General features: G+C 45.1%; 13 non-coding genes across 13 annotated transcripts; all 13 read right to left on the reverse strand.

Moving 5' to 3' along the window:
- Positions 1-1,758: 1,758 nt before the first annotated feature.
- On the reverse strand, positions 1,759-1,865 carry LOC147666786 (U6 spliceosomal RNA). Its single transcript, XR_015304603.1, has one exon. It is a non-coding gene; the product is annotated as a U6 spliceosomal RNA (small nuclear RNA).
- Positions 1,866-3,662: 1,797 nt separating this feature from the next.
- On the reverse strand, positions 3,663-3,769 carry LOC147666787 (U6 spliceosomal RNA). Its single transcript, XR_015304615.1, has one exon. It is a non-coding gene; the product is annotated as a U6 spliceosomal RNA (small nuclear RNA).
- Positions 3,770-5,566: 1,797 nt separating this feature from the next.
- On the reverse strand, positions 5,567-5,673 carry LOC147666788 (U6 spliceosomal RNA). The gene has a single exon (XR_015304623.1). It is a non-coding gene; the product is annotated as a U6 spliceosomal RNA (small nuclear RNA).
- Positions 5,674-7,480: 1,807 nt separating this feature from the next.
- LOC147666789 (U6 spliceosomal RNA) lies at positions 7,481-7,587 on the reverse strand. The gene has a single exon (XR_015304641.1). It is a non-coding gene; the product is annotated as a U6 spliceosomal RNA (small nuclear RNA).
- Positions 7,588-9,384: 1,797 nt separating this feature from the next.
- LOC147666790 (U6 spliceosomal RNA) lies at positions 9,385-9,491 on the reverse strand. The gene has a single exon (XR_015304633.1). It is a non-coding gene; the product is annotated as a U6 spliceosomal RNA (small nuclear RNA).
- A 1,800-nt stretch (positions 9,492-11,291) lies between these two features.
- Positions 11,292-11,398, reverse strand: LOC147666791 (U6 spliceosomal RNA). The gene has a single exon (XR_015304635.1). It is a non-coding gene; the product is annotated as a U6 spliceosomal RNA (small nuclear RNA).
- A 1,797-nt stretch (positions 11,399-13,195) lies between these two features.
- LOC147666792 (U6 spliceosomal RNA) lies at positions 13,196-13,302 on the reverse strand. Its single transcript, XR_015304626.1, has one exon. It is a non-coding gene; the product is annotated as a U6 spliceosomal RNA (small nuclear RNA).
- A 1,807-nt stretch (positions 13,303-15,109) lies between these two features.
- On the reverse strand, positions 15,110-15,216 carry LOC147666793 (U6 spliceosomal RNA). The gene has a single exon (XR_015304642.1). It is a non-coding gene; the product is annotated as a U6 spliceosomal RNA (small nuclear RNA).
- Positions 15,217-17,013: 1,797 nt separating this feature from the next.
- On the reverse strand, positions 17,014-17,120 carry LOC147666794 (U6 spliceosomal RNA). The gene has a single exon (XR_015304637.1). It is a non-coding gene; the product is annotated as a U6 spliceosomal RNA (small nuclear RNA).
- A 1,807-nt stretch (positions 17,121-18,927) lies between these two features.
- Positions 18,928-19,034, reverse strand: LOC147666795 (U6 spliceosomal RNA). Its single transcript, XR_015304643.1, has one exon. It is a non-coding gene; the product is annotated as a U6 spliceosomal RNA (small nuclear RNA).
- A 1,797-nt stretch (positions 19,035-20,831) lies between these two features.
- Positions 20,832-20,938, reverse strand: LOC147666796 (U6 spliceosomal RNA). The gene has a single exon (XR_015304648.1). It is a non-coding gene; the product is annotated as a U6 spliceosomal RNA (small nuclear RNA).
- Positions 20,939-22,735: 1,797 nt separating this feature from the next.
- On the reverse strand, positions 22,736-22,842 carry LOC147666797 (U6 spliceosomal RNA). Its single transcript, XR_015304628.1, has one exon. It is a non-coding gene; the product is annotated as a U6 spliceosomal RNA (small nuclear RNA).
- A 1,807-nt stretch (positions 22,843-24,649) lies between these two features.
- On the reverse strand, positions 24,650-24,756 carry LOC147666798 (U6 spliceosomal RNA). Its single transcript, XR_015304650.1, has one exon. It is a non-coding gene; the product is annotated as a U6 spliceosomal RNA (small nuclear RNA).
- Between the last annotated feature and the right edge of the window lie 396 nt (positions 24,757-25,152).

Below are 25,152 nucleotides of genomic sequence, written 5' to 3' on the forward strand. Positions count from 1 at the left end.
CTACAGTCTCTAGACATAGGGTGGCCTGGCAGAGATGCTCAGATGGCCAGTACGCATTCAAATCTGAGCCAATGGTCAAAAATGTATGAAGAGTAGCAATCCATTATTCTTCACTGCATTTGTGGTCCAAGACTAAACACACCGTAAGTATGTAGATTATACCAGGTTTGCAAAGGCTCCTGGGTCGGGCTACAGACAAGGAGCATTGTGACGTCACGCTGCCTGTGGAACAGTGATATTAAAGGTGAAACAGCTGCACAGTAGGTTAGGTGAAGGGCTCTGAGAGTGGAAAGGCAGCATGCTTGGGTCCCTGGACAAGGTGAGCTTATGATAATGTGTCTGAATGTTCACCTGTGTTGTAATATTAAACCCCTTATTGTTGTAAACGCCTACTTACTAAGGAGTTCCCAAGCTCAGCCCCACACAGACCTGGAACTGATTATGTTAATGCAAACTATTTAAGAAACTGAGCCTGATCTAAAAGATTTCCTTGGATCTAGGACCATTTCGCCTAGCTTTTAGGTGCTTCCTTCTCCTAAAGTCCTTTGTAAAACTTGGGAAAACCTCACAGAACAGACTTCCAGGAGGTCAGATGGGTTTCCTTGTGCCTTCACACACACATACACACACTTTCTAGCCCACTTAAGGACAAAAGGATGCGTAAGTCTACATAGGGCCAGTGGCGCAATGGATAACGCGTCTGACTACGGATCAGAAGATTGTAGGTTCGACTCCTATCTGGCTCGGAAGGGTTGTAGGTCCCTGTTTGATTATATTCCTGTGGAATTTTTATTTACCTCAGACTTGTTGTAGGTTCAATATTCTCCAGCAGGACTCATCCAGCAGTTGTTCCACGGTAGAGCGCAAGTAATAGGACCACAGCTAGTTAAACGTTTCCCATTTGCTGCTGGACTCTATGTGATGGCCGTCACGTGGTGTGCTGCTTTTGTATTTCAACATGGGTCCCTGATACTCTTAATTGCAAAAAAGCTTGTTGACAAAAGTGTGTGCGCGCGAGGGTCTGTGGACGTAGGCAGGTGTGTGCACTTGAATGCTTACCCATTTACATGTGTGAGACGAACAAACCAACTCCCTGTGGGCTGCAGGCTTACAACTGGTAGCCCCCCAGTAGCCAGGCAGAACCACAGGTAAGGAGAGAGAGAAAGTTGGTCCATTATTAGAGAAGGACCATAAGCATCTTGCGCTGCAACCTTCTTCCCTTCTCAGCCACGATCGGCCAAGACCTCTCTATTAGGGTAGAGGGTGAACATTTCTTGGACCTCAGAAACTGAGGGATGTAGACCCAATATGTCCTCCAAGCGCCTAGAGACCTGGTGCTCAATCTGGCATGGTGTTTTTCAGCTTACCCGACCAATCCGGTTGCAAGGTGGACTTTAACAATACTGCTAAAAAGGCACTCCCAGACATCCCTGAGGCCTTCATTTGCATAGGCCCTGCCCTTCTCTTTGTCCTGCTTCCCACAAAGCAACACAACACTGCAGCAGTATAGATTTGGGGGTGGTGAAGAATAATGACAGTGAGGCTAAAAAAGAGAAAGAAAAGTCCCAGAAGTCCTGCAGGCTTCCTTGCTAAATGCAGCTGAACATAGAGCGCACCTTCTTTACTGCAAAGCAAATACATTAAAAATGTTGAGGAGAGACTAATTGAAAAATACATATTACGGGGACAGCACTGGGACCTGCTTTATTTTTTCAATTAGTCTTGAAAACAAAAAAGATTTCTCTCCTGAAAGCTGTTAAAAATATGGAACGCTTCACGAATTTGCGTGTCATCCTTGCGCAGGGGCCATGCTAATCTTCTCTGTATCGTTCCAATTTTAGTATATGTGCTGCCGAAGCGAGCACACTTTATTGATGAACTGACAATGTTTATAAACTCTCTAAATCTACAGTCTCTAGACATAGGGTGGCCTGGCAGAGATGCTCAGATGGCCAGTACGCATTCAAATCTGAGCCAATGGTCAAAAATGTATGAAGAGTAGCAATCCATTATTCTTCACTGCATTTGTGGTCCAAGACTAAACACACCGTAAGTATGTAGATTATACCAGGTTTGCAAAGGCTCCTGGGTCGGGCTACAGACAAGGAGCATTGTGATGTCACGTTGCCTGTGGAACAGTGATATTAAAGGTGAAACAGCTGCACAGTAGGTTAGGTGAAGGGCTCTGAGAGTGGAAAGGCAGCATGCTTGGGTCCCTGGACAAGGTGAGCTTATGATAATGTGTCTGAATGTTCACCTGTGTTGTAATATTAAACCCCTTATTGTTGTAAACGCCTACTTACTAAGGAGTTCTCAAGCTCAGCCCCACACAGACCTGGAACTGATTATGTTAATGCAAACTATTTAAGAAACTGAGCCTGATCTAAAAGATTTCCTTGGATCTAGGACCATTTCGCCTAGCTTTTAGGTGCTTCCTTCTCCTAAAATCCTTTGTAAAACTTGGGAAAACCTCACAGAACAGACTTCCAGGAGGTCAGATGGGTTTCCTTGTGCCTTCACACACACATACACACACTTTCTAGCCCACTTAAGGACAAAAGGATGCGTAAGTCTACATAGGGCCAGTGGCGCAATGGATAACGCGTCTGACTACGGATCAGAAGATTGTAGGTTTGACTCCTATCTGGCTCGGAAGGGTTGTAGGTCCCTGTTTAATTATATTCCTGTGGAATTTTTATTTACCTCAGACTTGTTGTAGGTTCAATATTCTCCAGCAGGACTCATCCAGCAGTTGTTCCACGGTAGAGCGCAAGTAATAGGACCACAGCTAGTTAAACGTTTCCCATTTGCTGCTGGACTCTATGTGATGGCCGTCACGTGGTGTGCTGCTTTTGTATTTCAACATGGGTCCCTGATACTCTTAATTGCGAAAAAGCTTGTTGACAAAAGTGTGTGTGCGCGAGGGTCTGTGGACGTAGGCAGGTGTGTGCACTTGAATGCTTACCCATTTACATGTGTGAGAGGAACAAACCAACTCCCTGTGGGCTGCAGGCTTACAACTGGTAGCCCCAGTAGCCAGGCAGAACCACAGGTAAGGAGAGAGAGAAAGTTGGTCCATTATTAGAGAAAAACCATAAGCATCTTGCACTGCTACCTTCTTCCCATCTCAGCCACGATCAGCCAAGACCTCTCTATTAGGGTAGAGGGTGAACATTTCTTGGACCTCAGAAACTGAGGGATGTAGACCCAATATGTCCTCCAAGCGCCTAGACACCTGGTGCCCAATCTGGCATGGTGTTTTTCAGCTTACCCGACCAATCCGGTTGCAAGGTGGACTTTAACAATACTGCTAAAAAGGCACTCCCAGACATCCCTGAGGCCTTCATTTGCATAGGCCCTGCCCTTCTCTTTGTCCTGCTTCCCACAAAGCAACACAACACTGCAGCAGTATAGATTTGGGGGTGGTGAAGAATAATGACAGTGAGGCTAAAAAAGAGAAAGAAAAGTCCCAGAAGTCCTGCAGGCTTCCTTGCTAAATGCAGCTGAACATAGAGCGCACCTTCTTTACTGCAAAGCAAATACATTAAAAATGTTGAGGAGAGACTAATTGAAAAATACATATTACGGGGACAGCACTGGGACCTGCTTTATTTTTTCAATTAGTCTTGAAAACAAAAAAGATTTCTCTCCTGAAAGCTGTTAAAAATATGGAACGCTTCACGAATTTGCGTGTCATCCTTGCGCAGGGGCCATGCTAATCTTCTCTGTATCGTTCCAATTTTAGTATATGTGCTGCCGAAGCGAGCACACTTTATTGATGAACTGACAATGTTTATAAACTCTCTAAATCTACAGTCTCTAGACATAGGGTGGCCTGGCAGAGATGCTCAGATGGCCAGTACGCATTCAAATCTGAGCCAATGGTCAAAAATGTATGAAGAGTAGCAATCCATTATTCTTCACTGCATTTGTGGTCCAAGACTAAACACACCGTAAGTATGTAGATTATACCAGGTTTGCAAAGGCTCCTGGTTCGGGCTACAGACAAGGAGCATTGTGACGTCACGCTGCCTGTGGAACAGTGATATTAAAGGTGAAACAGCTGCACAGTAGGTTAGGTGAAGGGCTCTGAGAGTGGAAAGGCAGCATGCTTGGGTCCCTGGACAAGGTGAGCTTATGATAATGTGTCTGAATGTTCACCTGTGTTGTAATATTAAACCCCTTATTGTTGTAAACGCCTACTTACTAAGGAGTTCCCAAGCTCATCCCCACACAGACCTGGAACTGATTATGTTAATGCAAACTATTTAAGAAACTGAGCCTGATCTAAAAGATTTCCTTGGATCTAGGACCATTTCGCCTAGCTTTTAGGTGCTTCCTTCTCCTAAAGTCCTTTGTAAAACTTGGGAAAACCTCACAGAACAGACTTCCAGGAGGTCAGATGGGTTTCCTTGTGCCTTCACACACACATACACACACTTTCTAGCCCACTTAAGGACAAAAGGATGCGTAAGTCTACATAGGGCCAGTGGCGCAATGGATAACGCGTCTGACTACGGATCGGAAGATTGTAGGTTCGACTCCTATCTGGCTCGGAAGGGTTGTAGGTCCCTGTTTGATTATATTCCTGTGGAATTTTTATTTACCTCAGACTTGTTGTAGGTTCAATATTCTCCAGCAGGACTCATCCAGCAGTTGTTCCACGGTAGAGCGCAAGTAATAGGACCACAGCTAGTTAAACGTTTCCCATTTGCTGCTGGACTCTATGTGATGGCCGTCACGTGGTGTGCTGCTTTTGTATTTCAACATGGGTCCCTGATACTCTTAATTGCGAAAAAGCTTGTTGACAAAAGTGTGTGTGCGCGAGGGTCTGTGGACGTAGGCAGGTGTGTGCACTTGAATGCTTACCCATTTACATGTGTGAGAGGAACAAACCAACTCCCTGTGGGCTGCAGGCTTACAACTGGTAGCCCCAGTAGCCAGGCAGAACCACAGGTAAGGAGAGAGAGAAAGTTGGTCCATTATTAGAGAAAAACCATAAGCATCTTGCACTGCTACATTCTTCCCATCTCAGCCACGATCAGCCAAGACCTCTCTATTAGGGTAGAGGGTGAACATTTCTTGGACCTCAGAAACTGAGGGATGTAGACCCAATATGTCCTCCAAGCGCCTAGACACCTGGTGCCCAATCTGGCATGGTGTTTTTCAGCTTACCCGACCAATCCGGTTGCAAGGTGGACTTTAACAATACTGCTAAAAAGGCACTCCCAGACATCCCTGAGGCCTTCATTTGCATAGGCCCTGCCCTTCTCTTTGTCCTGCTTCCCACAAAGCAACACAACACTGCAGCAGTATAGATTTGGGGGTGGTGAAGAATAATGACAGTGAGGCTAAAAAAGAGAAAGAAAAGTCCCAGAAGTCCTGCAGGCTTCCTTGCTAAATGCAGCTGAACATAGAGCGCACCTTCTTTACTGCAAAGCAAATACATTAAAAATGTTGAGGAGAGACTAATTGAAAAATACATATTACGGGGACAGCACTGGGACCTGCTTTATTTTTTCAATTAGTCTTGAAAACAAAAAAGATTTCTCTCCTGAAAGCTGTTAAAAATATGGAACGCTTCACGAATTTGCGTGTCATCCTTGTGCAGGGGCCATGCTAATCTTCTCTGTATCGTTCCAATTTTAGTATATGTGCTGCCGAAGCGAGCACACTTTATTAATGAACTGACAATGTTTATAAACTCTCTAAATCTACAGTCTCTAGACATAGGGTGGCCTGGCAGAGATGCTCAGATGGCCAGTACGCATTCAAATCTGAGCCAATGGTCAAAAATGTATGAAGAGTAGCAATCCATTATTCTTCACTGCATTTGTGGTCCAAGACTAAACACACCGTAAGTATGTAGATTATACCAGGTTTGCAAAGGCTCCTGGGTCGGGCTACAGACAAGGAGCATTGTGACGTCACGTTGCCTGTGGAACAGTGATATTAAAGGTGAAACAGCTGCACAGTAGGTTAGGTGAAGGGCTCTGAGAGTGGAAAGGCAGCATGCTTGGGTCCCTGGACAAGGTGAGCTTATGATAATGTGTCTGAATGTTCACCTGTGTTGTAATATTAAACCCCTTATTGTTGTAAACGCCTACTTACTAAGGAGTTCTCAAGCTCAGCCCCACACAGACCTGGAACTGATTATGTTAATGCAAACTATTTAAGAAACTGAGCCTGATCTAAAAGATTTCCTTGGATCTAGGACCATTTCGCCTAGCTTTTAGGTGCTTCCTTCTCCTAAAGTCCTTTGTAAAACTTGGGAAAACCTCACAGAACAGACTTCCAGGAGGTCAGATGGGTTTCCTTGTGCCTTCACACACACATACACACACTTTCTAGCCCACTTAAGGACAAAAGGATGCATAAGTCTACATAGGGCCAGTGGCGCAATGGATAACGCGTCTGACTACGGATCAGAAGATTGTAGGTTCGACTCCTATCTGGCTCGGAAGGGTTGTAGGTCCCTGTTTGATTATATTCCTGTGGAATTTTTATTTACCTCAGACTTGTTGTAGGTTCAATATTCTCCAGCAGGACTCATCCAGCAGTTGTTCCACGGTAGAGCGCAAGTAATAGGACCACAGCTAGTTAAATGTTTCCCATTTGCTGCTGGACTCTATGTGATGGCCGTCACGTGGTGTGCTGCTTTTGTATTTCAACATGGGTCCCTGATACTCTTAATTGCGAAAAAGCTTGTTGACAAAAGTGTGTGTGCGCGAGGGTCTGTGGACGTAGGCAGGTGTGTGCACTTGAATGCTTACCCATTTACATGTGTGAGAGGAACAAACCAACTCCCTGTGGGCTGCAGGCTTACAACTGGTAGCCCCAGTAGCCAGGCAGAACCACAGGTAAGGAGAGAGAGAAAGTTGGTCCATTATTAGAGAAGGACCATAAGCATCTTGCACTGCTACCTTCTTCCCCTCTCAGCCACGATCAGCCACGATCGGCCAAGACCTCTCTATTAGGGTAGAGGGTGAACATTTCTTGGACCTCAGAAACTGAGGGATGTAGACCCAATATGTCCTCCAAGCGCCTAGACACCTGGTGCCCAATCTGGCATGGTGTTTTTCAGCTTACCCGACCAATCCGGTTGCAAGGTGGACTTTAACAATACTGCTAAAAAGGCACTCCCAGACATCCCTGAGGCCTTCATTTGCATAGGCCCTGCCCTTCTCTTTGTCCTGCTTCCCACAAAGCAACACAACACTGCAGCAGTATAGATTTGGGGGTGGTGAAGAATAATGACAGTGAGGCTAAAAAAGAGAAAGAAAAGTCCCAGAAGTCCTGCAGGCTTCCTTGCTAAATGCAGCTGAACATAGAGCGCACCTTCTTTACTGCAAAGCAAATACATTAAAAATGTTGAGGAGAGACTAATTGAAAAATACATATTACGGGGACAGCACTGACACCTGCTTTATTTTTTCAATTAGTCTTGAAAACAAAAAAGATTTCTCTCCTGAAAGCTGTTAAAAATATGGAACGCTTCACGAATTTGCGTGTCATCTTTGCGCAGGGGCCATGCTAATCTTCTCTGTATCGTTCCAATTTTAGTATATGTGCTGCCGAAGCGAGCACACTTTATTGATGAACTGACAATGTTTATAAACTCTCTAAATCTACAGTCTCTAGACATAGGGTGGCCTGGCAGAGATGCTCAGATGGCCAGTACGCATTCAAATCTGAGCCAATGGTCAAAAATGTATGAAGAGTAGCAATCCATTATTCTTCACTGCATTTGTGGTCCAAGACTAAACACACCGTAAGTATGTAGATTATACCAGGTTTGCAAAGGCTCCTGGTTCGGGCTACAGACAAGGAGCATTGTGACGTCACGCTGCCTGTGGAACAGTGATATTAAAGGTGAAACAGCTGCACAGTAGGTTAGGTGAAGGGCTCTGAGAGTGGAAAGGCAGCATGCTTGGGTCCCTGGACAAGGTGAGCTTATGATAATGTGTCTGAATGTTCACCTGTGTTGTAATATTAAACCCCTTATTGTTGTAAACGCCTACTTACTAAGGAGTTCCCAAGCTCAGCCCCACACAGACCTGGAACTGATTATGTTAATGCAAACTATTTAAGAAACTGAGCCTGATCTAAAAGATTTCCTTGGATCTAGGACCATTTCGCCTAGCTTTTAGGTGCTTCCTTCTCCTAAAGTCCTTTGTAAAACTTGGGAAAACCTCACAGAACAGACTTCCAGGAGGTCAGATGGGTTTCCTTGTGCCTTCACACACACATACACACACTTTCTAGCCCACTTAAGGACAAAAGGATGCGTAAGTCTACATAGGGCCAGTGGCGCAATGGATAACGCGTCTGACTACGGATCAGAAGATTGTAGGTTCGACTCCTATCTGGCTCGGAAGGGTTGTAGGTCCCTGTTTGATTATATTCCTGTGGAATTTTTATTTACCTCAGACTTGTTGTAGGTTCAATATTCTCCAGCAGGACTCATCCAGCAGTTGTTCCACGGTAGAGCGCAAGTAATAGGACCACAGCTAGTTAAACGTTTCCCATTTGCTGCTGGACTCTATGTGATGGCCGTCACGTGGTGTGCTGCTTTTGTATTTCAACATGGGTCCCTGATACTCTTAATTGCGAAAAAGCTTGTTGACAAAAGTGTGTGTGCGCGAGGGTCTGTGGACGTAGGCAGGTGTGTGCACTTGAATGCTTACCCATTTACATGTGTGAGAGGAACAAACCAACTTCCTGTGGGCTGCAGGCTTACAACTGGTAGCCCCAGTAGCCAGGCTGAACCACAGGTAAGGAGAGAGAGAAAGTTGGTCCATTATTAGAGAAGGACCATAAGCATCTTGCACTGCTACCTTCTTCCCCTCTCAGCCACGATCTGCCAAGACCTCTCTATTAGGGTAGAGGGTGAACATTTCTTGGACCTCGGAAACTGAGGGATGTAGACCCAATATGTCCTCCAAGCGCCTAGACACCTGGTGCCCAATCTGGCATGGTGTTTTTCAGCTTACCCGACCAATCCGGTTGCAAGGTGGACTTTAACAATACTGCTAAAAAGGCACTCCCAGACATCCCTGAGGCCTTCATTTGCATAGGCCCTGCCCTTCTCTTTGTCCTGCTTCCCACAAAGCAACACAACACTGCAGCAGTATAGATTTGGGGGTGGTGAAGAATAATGACAGTGAGGCTAAAAAAGAGAAAGAAAAGTCCCAGAAGTCCTGCAGGCTTCCTTGCTAAATGCAGCTGAACATAGAGCGCACCTTCTTTACTGCAAAGCAAATACATTAAAAATGTTGAGGAGAGACTAATTGAAAAATACATATTACGGGGACAGCACTGGGACCTGCTTTATTTTTTCAATTAGTCTTGAAAACAAAAAAGATTTCTCTCCTGAAAGCTGTTAAAAATATGGAACGCTTCACGAATTCGCGTGTCATCCTTGCGCAGGGGCCATGCTAATCTTCTCTGTATCGTTCCAATTTTAGTATATGTGCTGCCGAAGCGAGCACACTTTATTGATGAACTGACAATGTTTATAAACTCTCTAAATCTACAGTCTCTAGACATAGGGTGGCCTGGCAGAGATGCTCAGATGGCCAGTACGCATTCAAATCTGAGCCAATGGTCAAAAATGTATGAAGAGTAGCAATCCATTATTCTTCACTGCATTTGTGGTCCAAGACTAAACACACCGTAAGTATGTAGATGATACCAGGTTTGCAAAGGCTCCTGGGTCGGGCTACAGACAATGTGACGTCACGTTGCCTGTGGAACAGTGATATTAAAAGTGAAAAAGCTGCACAGTAGGTTAGGTGAAGGGCTCTGAGAGTGGAAAGGCAGCATGCTTGGGTCCCTGGACAAGGTGAGCTTATGATAATGTGTCTGAATGTTCACCTGTGTTGTAATATTAAACCCCTTATTGTTGTAAACGCCTACTTACTAAGGAGTTCTCAAGCTCAGCCCCACACAGACCTGGAACTGATTATGTTAATGCAAACTATTTAAGAAACTGAGCCTGATCTAAAAGATTTCCTTGGATCTAGGACCATTTCGCCTAGCTTTTAGGTGCTTCCTTCTCCTAAAGTCCTTTGTAAAACTTGGGAAAACCTCACAGAACAGACTTCCAGGAGGTCAGATGGGTTTCCTTGTGCCTTCACACACACATACACACACTTTCTAGCCCACTTAAGGACAAAAGGATGCGTAAGTCTACATAGGGCCAGTGGCGCAATGGATAACGCGTCTGACTACGGATCAGAAGATTGTAGGTTCGACTCCTATCTGGCTCGGAAGGGTTGTAGGTCCCTGTTTGATTATATTCCTGTGGAATTTTTATTTACCTCAGACTTGTTGTAGGTTCAATATTCTCCAGCAGGACTCATCCAGCAGTTGTTCCACGGTAGAGCGCAAGTAATAGGACCACAGCTAGTTAAACGTTTCCCATTTGCTGCTGGACTCTATGTGATGGCCGTCACGTGGTGTGCTGCTTTTGTATTTCAACATGGGTCCCTGATACTCTTAATTGCGAAAAAGCTTGTTGACAAAAGTGTGTGTGCGCGAGGGTCTGTGGACGTAGGCAGGTGTGTGCACTTGAATGCTTACCCATTTACATGTGTGAGAGGAACAAACCAACTCCCTGTGGGCTGCAGGCTTACAACTGGTAGCCCCAGTAGCCAGGCAGAACCACAGGTAAGGAGAGAGAGAAAGTTGGTCCATTATTAGAGAAGGACCATAAGCATCTTGCACTGCTACCTTCTTCCCCTCTCAGCCACGATCAGCCACGATCGGCCAAGACCTCTCTATTAGGGTAGAGGGTGAACATTTCTTGGACCTCAGAAACTGAGGGATGTAGACCCAATATGTCCTCCAAGCGCCTAGAGACCTGGTGCTCAATCTGGCATGGTGTTTTTCAGCTTACCCGACCAATCCGGTTGCAAGGTGGACTTTAACAATACTGCTAAAAAGGCACTCCCAGACATCCCTGAGGCCTTCATTTGCATAGGCCCTGCCCTTCTCTTTGTCCTGCTTCCCACAAAGCAACACAACACTGCAGCAGTATAGATTTGGGGGTGGTGAAGAATAATGACAGTGAGGCTAAAAAAGAGAAAGAAAAGTCCCAGAAGTCCTGCAGGCTTCCTTGCTAAATGCAGCTGAACATAGAGCGCACCTTCTTTACTGCAAAGCAAATACATTAAAAATGTTGAGGAGAGACTAATTGAAAAATACATATTACGGGGACAGCACTGGGACCTGCTTTATTTTTTCAATTAGTCTTGAAAACAAAAAAGATTTCTCTCCTGAAAGCTGTTAAAAATATGGAACGCTTCACGAATTTGCGTGTCATCCTTGCGCAGGGGCCATGCTAATCTTCTCTGTATCGTTCCAATTTTAGTATATGTGCTGCCGAAGCGAACACACTTTATTGATGAACTGACAATGTTTATAAACTCTCTAAATCTACAGTCTCTAGACATAGGGTGGCCTGGCAGAGATGCTCAGATGGCCAGTACGCATTCAAATCTGAGCCAATGGTCAAAAATGTATGAAGAGTAGCAATCCATTATTCTTCACTGCATTTGTGGTCCAAGACTAAACACACCGTAAGTATGTAGATTATACCAGGTTTGCAAAGGCTCCTGGGTCGGGCTACGGACAAGGAGCATTGTGACGTCACGTTGCCTGTGGAACAGTGATATTAAAGGTGAAACAGCTGCACAGTAGGTTAGGTGAAGGGCTCTGAGAGTGGAAAGGCAGCATGCTTGGGTCCCTGGACAAGGTGAGCTTATGATAATGTGTCTGAATGTTCACCTGTGTTGTAATATTAAACCCCTTATTGTTGTAAACGCCTACTTACTAAGGAGTTCTCAAGCTCAGCCCCACACAGACCTGGAACTGATTATGTTAATGCAAACTATTTAAGAAACTGAGCCTGATCTAAAAGATTTCCTTGGATCTAGGACCATTTCGCCTAGCTTTTAGGTGCTTCCTTCTCCTAAAGTCCTTTGTAAAACTTGGGAAAACCTCACAGAACAGACTTCCAGGAGGTCAGATGGGTTTCCTTGTGCCTTCACACACACATACACACACTTTCTAGCCCACTTAAGGACAAAAGGATGCGTAAGTCTACATAGGGCCAGTGGCGCAATGGATAACGCGTCTGACTACGGATCAGAAGATTGTAGGTTCGACTCCTATCTGGCTCGGAAGGGTTGTAGGTCCCTGTTTGATTATATTCCTGTGGAATTTTTATTTACCTCAGACTTGTTGTAGGTTCAATATTCTCCAGCAGGACTCATCCAGCAGTTGTTCCACGGTAGAGCGCAAGTAATAGGACCACAGCTAGTTAAACGTTTCCCATTTGCTGCTGGACTCTATGTGATGGCCGTCACGTGGTGTGCTGCTTTTGTATTTCAACATGGGTCCCTGATACTCTTAATTGCGAAAAAGCTTGTTGACAAAAGTGTGTGTGCGCGAGGGTCTGTGGACGTAGGCAGGTGTGTGCACTTGAATGCTTACCCATTTACATGTGTGAGAGGAACAAACCAACTCCCTGTGGGCTGCAGGCTTACAACTGGTAGCCCCAGTAGCCAGGCAGAACCACAGGTAAGGAGAGAGAGAAAGTTGGTCCATTATTAGAGAAGGACCATAAGCATCTTGCACTGCTACCTTCTTCCCCTCTCAGCCACGATCGGCCAAGACCTCTCTATTAGGGTAGAGGGTGAACATTTCTTGGACCTCAGAAACTGAGGGATGTAGACCCAATATGTCCTCCAAGCGCCTAGACACCTGGTGCCCAATCTGGCATGGTGTTTTTCAGCTTACCCGACCAATCCGGTTGCAAGGTGGACTTTAACAATACTGCTAAAAAGGCACTCCCAGACATCCCTGAGGCCTTCATTTGCATAGGCCCTGCCCTTCTCTTTGTCCTGCTTCCCACAAAGCAACACAACACTGCAGCAGTATAGATTTGGGGGTGGTGAAGAATAATGACAGTGAGGCTAAAAAAGAGAAAGAAAAGTCCCAGAAGTCCTGCAGGCTTCCTTGCTAAATGCAGCTGAACATAGAGCGCACCTTCTTTACTGCAAAGCAAATACATTAAAAATGTTGAGGAGAGACTAATTGAAAAATACATATTACGGGGACAGCACTGGGACCTGCTTTATTTTTTCAATTAGTCTTGAAAACAAAAAAGATTTCTCTCCTGAAAGCTGTTAAAAATATGGAACGCTTCACGAATTTGCGTGTCATCCTTGCGCAGGGGCCATGCTAATCTTCTCTGTATCGTTCCAATTTTAGTATATGTGCTGCCGAAGCGAGCACACTTTATTGATGAACTGACAATGTTTATAAACTCTCTAAATCTACAGTCTCTAGACATAGGGTGGCCTGGCAGAGATGCTCAGATGGCCAGTACGCATTCAAATCTGAGCCAATGGTCAAAAATGTATGAAGAGTAGCAATCCATTATTCTTCACTGCATTTGTGGTCCAAGACTAAACACACCGTAAGTATGTAGATTATACCAGGTTTGCAAAGGCTCCTGGTTCGGGCTACAGACAAGGAGCATTGTGACGTCACGCTGCCTGTGGAACAGTGATATTAAAGGTGAAACAGCTGCACAGTAGGTTAGGTGAAGGGCTCTGAGAGTGGAAAGGCAGCATGCTTGGGTCCCTGGACAAGGTGAGCTTATGATAATGTGTCTGAATGTTCACCTGTGTTGTAATATTAAACCCCTTATTGTTGTAAACGCCTACTTACTAAGGAGTTCCCAAGCTCAGCCCCACACAGACCTGGAACTGATTATGTTAATGCAAACTATTTAAGAAACTGAGCCTGATCTAAAAGATTTCCTTGGATCTAGGACCATTTCGCCTAGCTTTTAGGTGCTTCCTTCTCCTAAAGTCCTTTGTAAAACTTGGGAAAACCTCACAGAACAGACTTCCAGGAGGTCAGATGGGTTTCCTTGTGCCTTCACACACACATACACACACTTTCTAGCCCACTTAAGGACAAAAGGATGCGTAAGTCTACATAGGGCCAGTGGCGCAATGGATAACGCGTCTGACTACGGATCAGAAGATTGTAGGTTCGACTCCTATCTGGCTCGGAAGGGTTGTAGGTCCCTGTTTGATTATATTCCTGTGGAATTTTTATTTACCTCAGACTTGTTGTAGGTTCAATATTCTCCAGCAGGACTCATCCAGCAGTTGTTCCACGGTAGAGCGCAAGTAATAGGACCACAGCTAGTTAAACGTTTCCCATTTGCTGCTGGACTCTATGTGATGGCCGTCACGTGGTGTGCTGCTTTTGTATTTCAACATGGGTCCCTGATACTCTTAATTGCGAAAAAGCTTGTTGACAAAAGTGTGTGTGCGCGAGGGTCTGTGGACGTAGGCAGGTGTGTACACTTGAATGCTTACCCATTTACATGTGTGAGAGGAACAAACCAACTCCCTGTGGGCTGCAGGCTTACAACTGGTAGTCCCAGTAGCCAGGCAGAACCACAGGTAAGGAGAGAGAGAAAGTTGGTCCATTATTAGAGATGGACCATAAGCATCTTGCACTGCTACCTTCTTCCCCTCTCAGCCACGATCAGCCACGATCGGCCAAGACCTCTCTATTAGGGTAGAGGGTGAACATTTCTTGGACCTCAGAAACTGAGGGATGTAGACCCAATATGTCCTCCAAGCGCCTAGACACCTGGTGCCCAATCTGGCATGGTGTTTTTCAGCTTACCCGACCAATCCGGTTGCAAGGTGGACTTTAACAATACTGCTAAAAAGGCACTCCCAGACATCCCTGAGGCCTTCATTTGCATAGGCCCTGCCCTTCTCTTTGTCCTGCTTCCCACAAAGCAACACAACACTGCAGCAGTATAGATTTGGGGGTGGTGAAGAATAATGACAGTGAGGCTAAAAAAGAGAAAGAAAAGTCCCAGAAGTCCTGCAGGCTTCCTTGCTAAATGCAGCTGAACATAGAGCGCACCTTCTTTACTGCAAAGCAAATACATTAAAAATGTTGAGGAGAGACTAATTGAAAAATACATATTACGGGGACAGCACTGGGACCTGCTTTATTTTTTCAATTAGTCTTGAAAACAAAAAAGATTTCTCTCCTGAAAGCTGTTAAAAATATGGAACGCTTCACGAATTTGCGTGTCATCTTTGCGCAGGGGCCATGCTAATCTTCTCTGTATCGTTCCAATTTTAGTATATGTGCTGCCGAAGCGAGCACACTTTATTGATGAACTGACAATGTTTATAAACTCTCTAAATCTACAGTCTCTAGACATAGGGTGGCCTGGCAGAGATGCTCAGATGGCCAGTACGCATTCAAATCTGAGCCAATGGTCAAAAATGTATGAAGAGTAGCAATCCATTATTCTTCACTGCATTTGTGGTCCAAGACTAAACACACCGTAAGTATGTAGATTATACCAGGTTTGCAAAGGCTCCTGGGTCGGGCTACAGACAAGGAGCATTGTGACGTCACGTTGCCTGTGGAACAGTGATATTAAAGGTGAAACAGCTGCACAGTAGGTTAGGTGAAGGGCTCTGAGAGTGGAAAGGCAGCATGCTTGGGTCCCTGGACAAGGTGAGCTTATGATAATGTGTCTGAATGTTCACCTGTGTTGTAATATTAAACCCCTTATTGTTGTAAACGCCTACTTACTAAGGAGTTCTCAAGCTCAGCCCCACACAGACCTGGAACTGATTATGTTAATGCAAACTATTTAAGAAACTGAGCCTGATCTAAAAGATTTCCTTGGATCTAGGACCATTTCGCCTAGCTTTTAGGTGCTTCCTTCTCCTAAAATCCTTTGTAAAACTTGGGAAAACCTCACAGAACAGACTTCCAGGAGGTCAGATGGGTTTCCTTGTGCCTTCACACACACATACACACACTTTCTAGCCCACTTAAGGACAAAAGGATGCGTAAGTCTACATAGGGCCAGTGGCGCAATGGATAACGCGTCTGACTACGGATCAGAAGATTGTAGGTTCGACTCCTATCTGGCTCGGAAGGGTTGTAGGTCCCTGTTTAATTATATTCCTGTGGAATTTTTATTTACCTCAGACTTGTTGTAGGTTCAATATTCTCCAGCAGGACTCATCCAGCAGTTGTTCCACGGTAGAGCGCAAGTAATAGGACCACAGCTAGTTAAACGTTTCCCATTTGCTGCTGGACTCTATGTGATGGCCGTCACGTGGTGTGCTGCTTTTGTATTTCAACATGGGTCCCTGATACTCTTAATTGCGAAAAAGCTTGTTGACAAAAGTGTGTGTGCGCGAGGGTCTGTGGACGTAGGCAGGTGTGTGCACTTGAATGCTTACCCATTTACATGTGTGAGAGGAACAAACCAACTCCCTGTGGGCTGCAGGCTTACAACTGGTAGCCCCAGTAGCCAGGCAGAACCACAGGTAAGGAGAGAGAGAAAGTTGGTCCATTATTAGAGAAAAACCATAAGCATCTTGCACTGCTACCTTCTTCCCATCTCAGCCACGATCAGCCAAGACCTCTCTATTAGGGTAGAGGGTGAACATTTCTTGGACCTCAGAAACTGAGGGATGTAGACCCAATATGTCCTCCAAGCGCCTAGACACCTGGTGCCCAATCTGGCATGGTGTTTTTCAGCTTACCCGACCAATCCGGTTGCAAGGTGGACTTTAACAATACTGCTAAAAAGGCACTCCCAGACATCCCTGAGGCCTTCATTTGCATAGGCCCTGCCCTTCTCTTTGTCCTGCTTCCCACAAAGCAACACAACACTGCAGCAGTATAGATTTGGGGGTGGTGAAGAATAATGACAGTGAGGCTAAAAAAGAGAAAGAAAAGTCCCAGAAGTCCTGCAGGCTTCCTTGCTAAATGCAGCTGAACATAGAGCGCACCTTCTTTACTGCAAAGCAAATACATTAAAAATGTTGAGGAGAGACTAATTGAAAAATACATATTACGGGGACAGCACTGGGACCTGCTTTATTTTTTCAATTAGTTTTGAAAACAAAAAAGATTTCTCTCCTGAAAGCTGTTAAAAATATGGAACGCTTCACGAATTTGCGTGTCATCCTTGCGCAGGGGCCATGCTAATCTTCTCTGTATCGTTCCAATTTTAGTATATGTGCTGCCGAAGCGAGCACACTTTATTAATGAACTGACAATGTTTATAAACTCTCTAAATCTACAGTCTCTAGACATAGGGTGGCCTGGCAGAGATGCTCAGATGCCCAGTACGCATTCAAATCTGAGCCAATGGTCAAAAATGTATGAAGAGTAGCAATCCATTATTCTTCACTGCATTTGTGGTCCAAGACTAAACACACCGTAAGTATGTAGATTATACCAGGTTTGCAAAGGCTCCTGGGTCGGGCTACAGACAAGGAGCATTGTGACGTCACGTTGCCTGTGGAACAGTGATATTAAAGGTGAAACAGCTGCACAGTAGGTTAGGTGAAGGGCTCTGAGAGTGGAAAGGCAGCATGCTTGGGTCCCTGGACAAGGTGAGCTTATGATAATGTGTCTGAATGTTCACCTGTGTTGTAATATTAAACCCCTTATTGTTGTAAACGCCTACTTACTAAGGAGTTCTCAAGCTCAGCCCCACACAGACCTGGAACTGATTATGTTAATGCAAACTATTTAAGAAACTGAGCCTGATCTAAAAGATTTCCTTGGATCTAGGACCATTTCGCCTAGCTTTTAGGTGCTTCCTTCTCCTAAAGTCCTTTGTAAAACTTGGGAAAACCTCACAGAACAGACTTCCAGGAGGTCAGATGGGTTTCCTTGTGCCTTCACACACACATACACACACTTTCTAGCCCACTTAAGGACAAAAGGATGCGTAAGTCTACATAGGGCCAGTGGCGCAATGGATAACGCGTCTGACTACGGATCAGAAGATTGTAGGTTCGACTCCTATCTGGCTCGGAAGGGTTGTAGGTCCCTGTTTGATTATATTCCTGTGGAATTTTTATTTACCTCAGACTTGTTGTAGGTTCAATATTCTCCAGCAGGACTCATCCAGCAGTTGTTCCACGGTAGAGCGCAAGTAATAGGACCACAGCTAGTTAAACGTTTCCCATTTGCTGCTGGACTCTATGTGATGGCCGTCACGTGGTGTGCTGCTTTTGTATTTCAACATGGGTCCCTGATACTCTTAATTGCGAAAAAGCTTGTTGACAAAAGTGTGTGTGCGCGAGGGTCTGTGGACGTAGGCAGGTGTGTGCACTTGAATGCTTACCCATTTACATGTGTGAGAGGAACAAACCAACTCCCTGTGGGCTGCAGGCTTACAACTGGTAGTCCCAGTAGCCAGGCAGAACCACAGGTAAGGAGAGAGAGAAAGTTGGTCCATTATTAGAGATGGACCATAAGCATCTTGCACTGCTACCTTCTTCCCCTCTCAGCCACGATCAGCCACGATCGGCCAAGACCTCTCTATTAGGGTAGAGGGTGAACATTTCTTGGACCTCAGAAACTGAGGGATGTAGACCCAATATGTCCTCCAAGCGCCTAGACACCTGGTGCCCAATCTGGCATGGTGTTTTTCAGCTTACCCGACCAATCCGGTTGCAAGGTGGACTTTAACAATACTGCTAAAAAGGCACTCCCAGACATCCCTGAGGCCTTCATTTGCATAGGCCCTGCCCTTCTCTTTGTCCTGCTTCCCACAAAGCAACACAACACTGCAGCAGTATAGATTTGGGGGTGGTGAAGAATAATGACAGTGAGGCTAAAAAAGAGAAAGAAAAGTCCCAGAAGTCCTGCAGGCTTCCTTGCTAAATGCAGCTGAACATAGAGCGCACCTTCTTTACTGCAAAGCAAATACATTAAAAATGTTGAGGAGAGACTAATTGAAAAATACATATTACGGGGACAGCACTGGGACCTGCTTTATTTTTTCAATTAGTCTTGAAAACAAAAAAGATTTCTCTCCTGAAAGCTGTTAAAAATATGGAACGCTTCACGAATTTGCGTGTCATCTTTGCGCAGGGGCCATGCTAATCTTCTCTGTATCGTTCCAATTTTAGTATATGTGCTGCCGAAGCGAGCACACTTTATTGATGAACTGACAATGTTTATAAACTCTCTAAATCTACAGTCTCTAGACATAGGGTGGCCTGGCAGAGATGCTCAGATGGCCAGTACGCATTCAAATCTGAGCCAATGGTCAAAAATGTATGAAGAGTAGCAATCCATTATTCTTCACTGCATTTGTGGTCCAAGACTAAACACACCGTAAGTATGTAGATTATACCAGGTTTGCAAAGGCTCCTGGGTCGGGCTACAGACAAGGAGCATTGTGACGTCACGTTGCCTGTGGAACAGTGATATTAAAGGTGAAACAGCTGCACAGTAGGTTAGGTGAAGGGCTCTGAGAGTGGAAAGGCAGCATGCTTGGGTCCCTGGACAAGGTGAGCTTATGATAATGTGTCTGAATGTTCACCTGTGTTGTAATATTAAACCCCTTATTGTTGTAAACGCCTACTTACTAAGGAGTTCTCAAGCTCAGCCCCACACAGACCTGGAACTGATTATGTTAATGCAAACTATTTAAGAAACTGAGCCTGATCTAAAAGATTTCCTTGGATCTAGGACCATTTCGCCTAGCTTTTAGGTGCTTCCTTCTCCTAAAATCCTTTGTAAAACTTGGGAAAACCTCACAGAACAGACTTCCAGGAGGTCAGATGGGTTTCCTTGTGCCTTCACACACACATACACACACTTTCTAGCCCACTTAAGGACAAAAGGATGCGTAAGTCTACATAGGGCCAGTGGCGCAATGGATAACGCGTCTGACTACGGATCAGAAGATTGTAGGTTCGACTCCTATCTGGCTCGGAAGGGTTGTAGGTCCCTGTTTAATTATATTCCTGTGGAATTTTTATTTACCTCAGACTTGTTGTAGGTTCAATATTCTCCAGCAGGACTCATCCAGCAGTCGTTCCACGGTAGAGCGCAAGTAATAGGACCACAGCTAGTTAAACGTTTCCCATTTGCTGCTGGACTCTATGTGATGGCCGTCACGTGGTGTGCTGCTTTTGTATTTCAACATGGGTCCCTGATACTCTTAATTGCGAAAAAGCTTGTTGACAAAAGTGTGTGTGCGCGAGGGTCTGTGGACGTAGGCAGGTGTGTGCACTTGAATGCTTACCCATTTACATGTGTGAGAGGAACAAACCAACTCCCTGTGGGCTGCAGGCTTACAACTGGTAGCCCCAGTAGCCAGGCAGAACCACAGGTAAGGAGAGAGAGAAAGTTGGTCCATTATTAGAGAAAAACCATAAGCATCTTGCACTGCTACCTTCTTCCCATCTCAGCCACGATCAGCCAAGACCTCTCTATTAGGGTAGAGGGTGAACATTTCTTGGACCTCAGAAACTGAGGGATGTAGACCCAATATGTCCTCCAAGCGCCTAGACACCTGGTGCCCAATCTGGCATGGTGTTTTTCAGCTTACCCGACCAATCCGGTTGCAAGGTGGACTTTAACAATACTGCTAAAAAGGCACTCCCAGACATCCCTGAGGCCTTCATTTGCATAGGCCCTGCCCTTCTCTTTGTCCTGCTTCCCACAAAGCAACACAACACTGCAGCAGTATAGATTTGGGGGTGGTGAAGAATAATGACAGTGAGGCTAAAAAAGAGAAAGAAAAGTCCCAGAAGTCCTGCAGGCTTCCTTGCTAAATGCAGCTGAACATAGAGCGCACCTTCTTTACTGCAAAGCAAATACATTAAAAATGTTGAGGAGAGACTAATTGAAAAATACATATTACGGGGACAGCACTGGGACCTGCTTTATTTTTTCAATTAGTCTTGAAAACAAAAAAGATTTCTCTCCTGAAAGCTGTTAAAAATATGGAACGCTTCACGAATTTGCGTGTCATCCTTGCGCAGGGGCCATGCTAATCTTCTCTGTATCGTTCCAATTTTAGTATATGTGCTGCCGAAGCGAGCACACTTTATTGATGAACTGACAATGTTTATAAACTCTCTAAATCTACAGTCTCTAGACATAGGGTGGCCTGGCAGAGATGCTCAGATGGCCAGTACGCATTCAAATCTGAGCCAATGGTCAAAAATGTATGAAGAGTAGCAATCCATTATTCTTCACTGCATTTGTGGTCCAAGACTAAACACACCGTAAGTATGTAGATTATACCAGGTTTGCAAAGGCTCCTGGTTCGGGCTACAGACAAGGAGCATTGTGACGTCACGCTGCCTGTGGAACAGTGATATTAAAGGTGAAACAGCTGCACAGTAGGTTAGGTGAAGGGCTCTGAGAGTGGAAAGGCAGCATGCTTGGGTCCCTGGACAAGGTGAGCTTATGATAATGTGTCTGAATGTTCACCTGTGTTGTAATATTAAACCCCTTATTGTTGTAAACGCCTACTTACTAAGGAGTTCCCAAGCTCATCCCCACACAGACCTGGAACTGATTATGTTAATGCAAACTATTTAAGAAACTGAGCCTGATCTAAAAGATTTCCTTGGATCTAGGACCATTTCGCCTAGCTTTTAGGTGCTTCCTTCTCCTAAAGTCCTTTGTAAAACTTGGGAAAACCTCACAGAACAGACTTCCAGGAGGTCAGATGGGTTTCCTTGTGCCTTCACACACACATACACACACTTTCTAGCCCACTTAAGGACAAAAGGATGCGTAAGTCTACATAGGGCCAGTGGCGCAATGGATAACGCGTCTGACTACGGATCGGAAGATTGTAGGTTCGACTCCTATCTGGCTCGGAAGGGTTGTAGGTCCCTGTTTGATTATATTCCTGTGGAATTTTTATTTACCTCAGACTTGTTGTAGGTTCAATATTCTCCAGCAGGACTCATCCAGCAGTTGTTCCACGGTAGAGCGCAAGTAATAGGACCACAGCTAGTTAAACGTTTCCCATTTGCTGCTGGACTCTATGTGATGGCCGTCACGTGGTGTGCTGCTTTTGTATTTCAACATGGGTCCCTGATACTCTTAATTGCGAAAAAGCTTGTTGACAAAAGTGTGTGTGCGCGAGGGTCTGTGGACGTAGGCAGGTGTGTGCACTTGAATGCTTACCCATTTACATGTGTGAGAGGAACAAACCAACTCCCTGTGGGCTGCAGGCTTACAACTGGTAGCCCCAGTAGCCAGGCAGAACCACAGGTAAGGAGAGAGAGAAAGTTGGTCCATTATTAGAGAAAAACCATAAGCATCTTGCACTGCTACATTCTTCCCATCTCAGCCACGATCAGCCAAGACCTCTCTATTAGGGTAGAGGGTGAACATTTCTTGGACCTCAGAAACTGAGGGATGTAGACCCAATATGTCCTCCAAGCGCCTAGACACCTGGTGCCCAATCTGGCATGGTGTTTTTCAGCTTACCCGACCAATCCGGTTGCAAGGTGGACTTTAACAATACTGCTAAAAAGGCACTCCCAGACATCCCTGAGGCCTTCATTTGCATAGGCCCTGCCCTTCTCTTTGTCCTGCTTCCCACAAAGCAACACAACACTGCAGCAGTATAGATTTGGGGGTGGTGAAGAATAATGACAGTGAGGCTAAAAAAGAGAAAGAAAAGTCCCAGAAGTCCTGCAGGCTTCCTTGCTAAATGCAGCTGAACATAGAGCGCACCTTCTTTACTGCAAAGCAAATACATTAAAAATGTTGAGGAGAGACTAATTGAAAAATACATATTACGGGGACAGCACTGGGACCTGCTTTATTTTTTCAATTAGTCTTGAAAACAAAAAAGATTTCTCTCCTGAAAGCTGTTAAAAATATGGAACGCTTCACGAATTTGCATGTCATCCTTGCGCAGGGGCCATGCTAATCTTCTCTGTATCGTTCCAATTTTAGTATATGTGCTGCCGAAGCGAGCACACTTTATTAATGAACTGACAATGTTTATAAACTCTCTAAATCTACAGTCTCTAGACATAGGGTGGCCTGGCAGAGATGCTCAGATGGCCAGTACGCATTCAAATCTGAGCCAATGGTCAAAAATGTATGAAGAGTAGCAATCCATTATTCTTCACTGCATTTGTGGTCCAAGACTAAACACACCGTAAGTATGTAGATTATACCAGGTTTGCAAAGGCTCCTGGGTCGGGCTACAGACAAGGAGCATTGTGACGTCACGTTGCCTGTGGAACAGTGATATTAAAGGTGAAACAGCTGCACAGTAGGTTAGGTGAAGGGCTCTGAGAGTGGAAAGGCAGCATGCTTGGGTCCCTGGACAAGGTGAGCTTATGATAATGTGTCTGAATGTTCACCTGTGTTGTAATATTAAACCCCTTATTGTTGTAAACACCTACTTACTAAGGAGTTCTCAAGCTCAGCCCCACACAGACCTGGAACTGATTATGTTAATGCAAACTATTTAAGAAACTGAGCCTGATCTAAAAGATTTCCTTGGATCTAGGACCATTTCGCCTAGCTTTTAGGTGCTTCCTTCTCCTAAAGTCCTTTGTAAAACTTGGGAAAACCTCACAGAACAGACTTCCAGGAGGTCAGATGGGTTTCCTTGTGCCTTCACACACACATACACACACTTTCTAGCCCACTTAAGGACAAAAGGATGCATAAGTCTACATAGGGCCAGTGGCGCAATGGATAACGCGTCTGACTACGGATCAGAAGATTGTAGGTTCGACTCCTATCTGGCTCGGAAGGGTTGTAGGTCCCTGTTTGATTATATTCCTGTGGAATTTTTATTTACCTCAGACTTGTTGTAGGTTCAATATTCTCCAGCAGGACTCATCCAGCAGTTGTTCCACGGTAGAGCGCAAGTAATAGGACCACAGCTAGTTAAACGTTTCCCATTTGCTGCTGGACTCTATGTGATGGCCGTCACGTGGTGTGCTGCTTTTGTATTTCAACATGGGTCCCTGATACTCTTAATTGCGAAAAAGCTTGTTGACAAAAGTGTGTGTGCGCGAGGGTCTGTGGAAGTAGGCAGGTGTGTGCACTTGAATGCTTACCCATTTACATGTGTGAGAGGAACAAACCAACTCCCTGTGGGCTGCAGGCTTACAACTGGTAGCCCCAGTAGCCAGGCAGAACCACAGGTAAGGAGAGAGAGAAAGTTGGTCCATTATTAGAGAAGGACCATAAGCATCTTGCACTGCTACCTTCTTCCCCTCTCAGCCACGATCAGCCACGATCGGCCAAGACCTCTCTATTAGGGTAGAGGGTGAACATTTCTTGGACCTCAGAAACTGAGGGATGTAGACCCAATATGTCCTCCAAGCGCCTAGACACCTGGTGCCCAATCTGGCATGGTGTTTTTCAGCTTACCCGACCAATCCGGTTGCAAGGTGGACTTTAACAATACTGCTAAAAAGGCACTCCCAGACATCCCTGAGGCCTTCATTTGCATAGGCCCTGCCCTTCTCTTTGTCCTGCTTCCCACAAAGCAACACAACACTGCAGCAGTATAGATTTGGGGGTGGTGAAGAATAATGACAGTGAGGCTAAAAAAGAGAAAGAAAAGTCCCAGAAGTCCTGCAGGCTTCCTTGCTAAATGCAGCTGAACATAGAGCGCACCTTCTTTACTGCAAAGCAAATACATTAAAAATGTTGAGGAGAGACTAATTGAAAAATACATATTACGGGGACAGCACTGACACCTGCTTTATTTTTTCAATTAGTCTTGAAAACAAAAAAGATTTCTCTCCTGAAAGCTGTTAAAAATATGGAACGCTTCACGAATTTGCGTGTCATCTTTGCGCAGGGGCCATGCTAATCTTCTCTGTATCGTTCCAATTTTAGTATATGTGCTGCCGAAGCAAGCACACTTTATTGATGAACTGACAATGTTTATAAACTCTCTAAATCTACAGTCTCTAGACATAGGGTGGCCTGGCAGAGATGCTCAGATGGCCAGTACGCATTCAAATCTGAGCCAATGGTCAAAAATGTATGAAGAGTAGCAATCCATTATTCTTCACTGCATTTGTGGTCCAAGACTAAACACACCGTAAGTATGTAGATTATACCAGGTTTGCAAAGGCTCCTGGTTCGGGCTACAGACAAGGAGCATTGTGACGTCACGCTGCCTGTGGAACAGTGATATTAAAGGTGAAACAGCTGCACAGTAGGTTAGGTGAAGGGCTCTGAGAGTGGAAAGGCAGCATGCTTGGGTCCCTGGACAAGGTGAGCTTATGATAATGTGTCTGAATGTTCACCTGT

This window comes from Lissotriton vulgaris, unplaced genomic scaffold (genome assembly GCF_964263255.1).
Source record: "Lissotriton vulgaris unplaced genomic scaffold, aLisVul1.2 SCAFFOLD_2072, whole genome shotgun sequence".
Classification (NCBI taxonomy): domain Eukaryota; kingdom Metazoa; phylum Chordata; class Amphibia; order Caudata; family Salamandridae; genus Lissotriton; species Lissotriton vulgaris.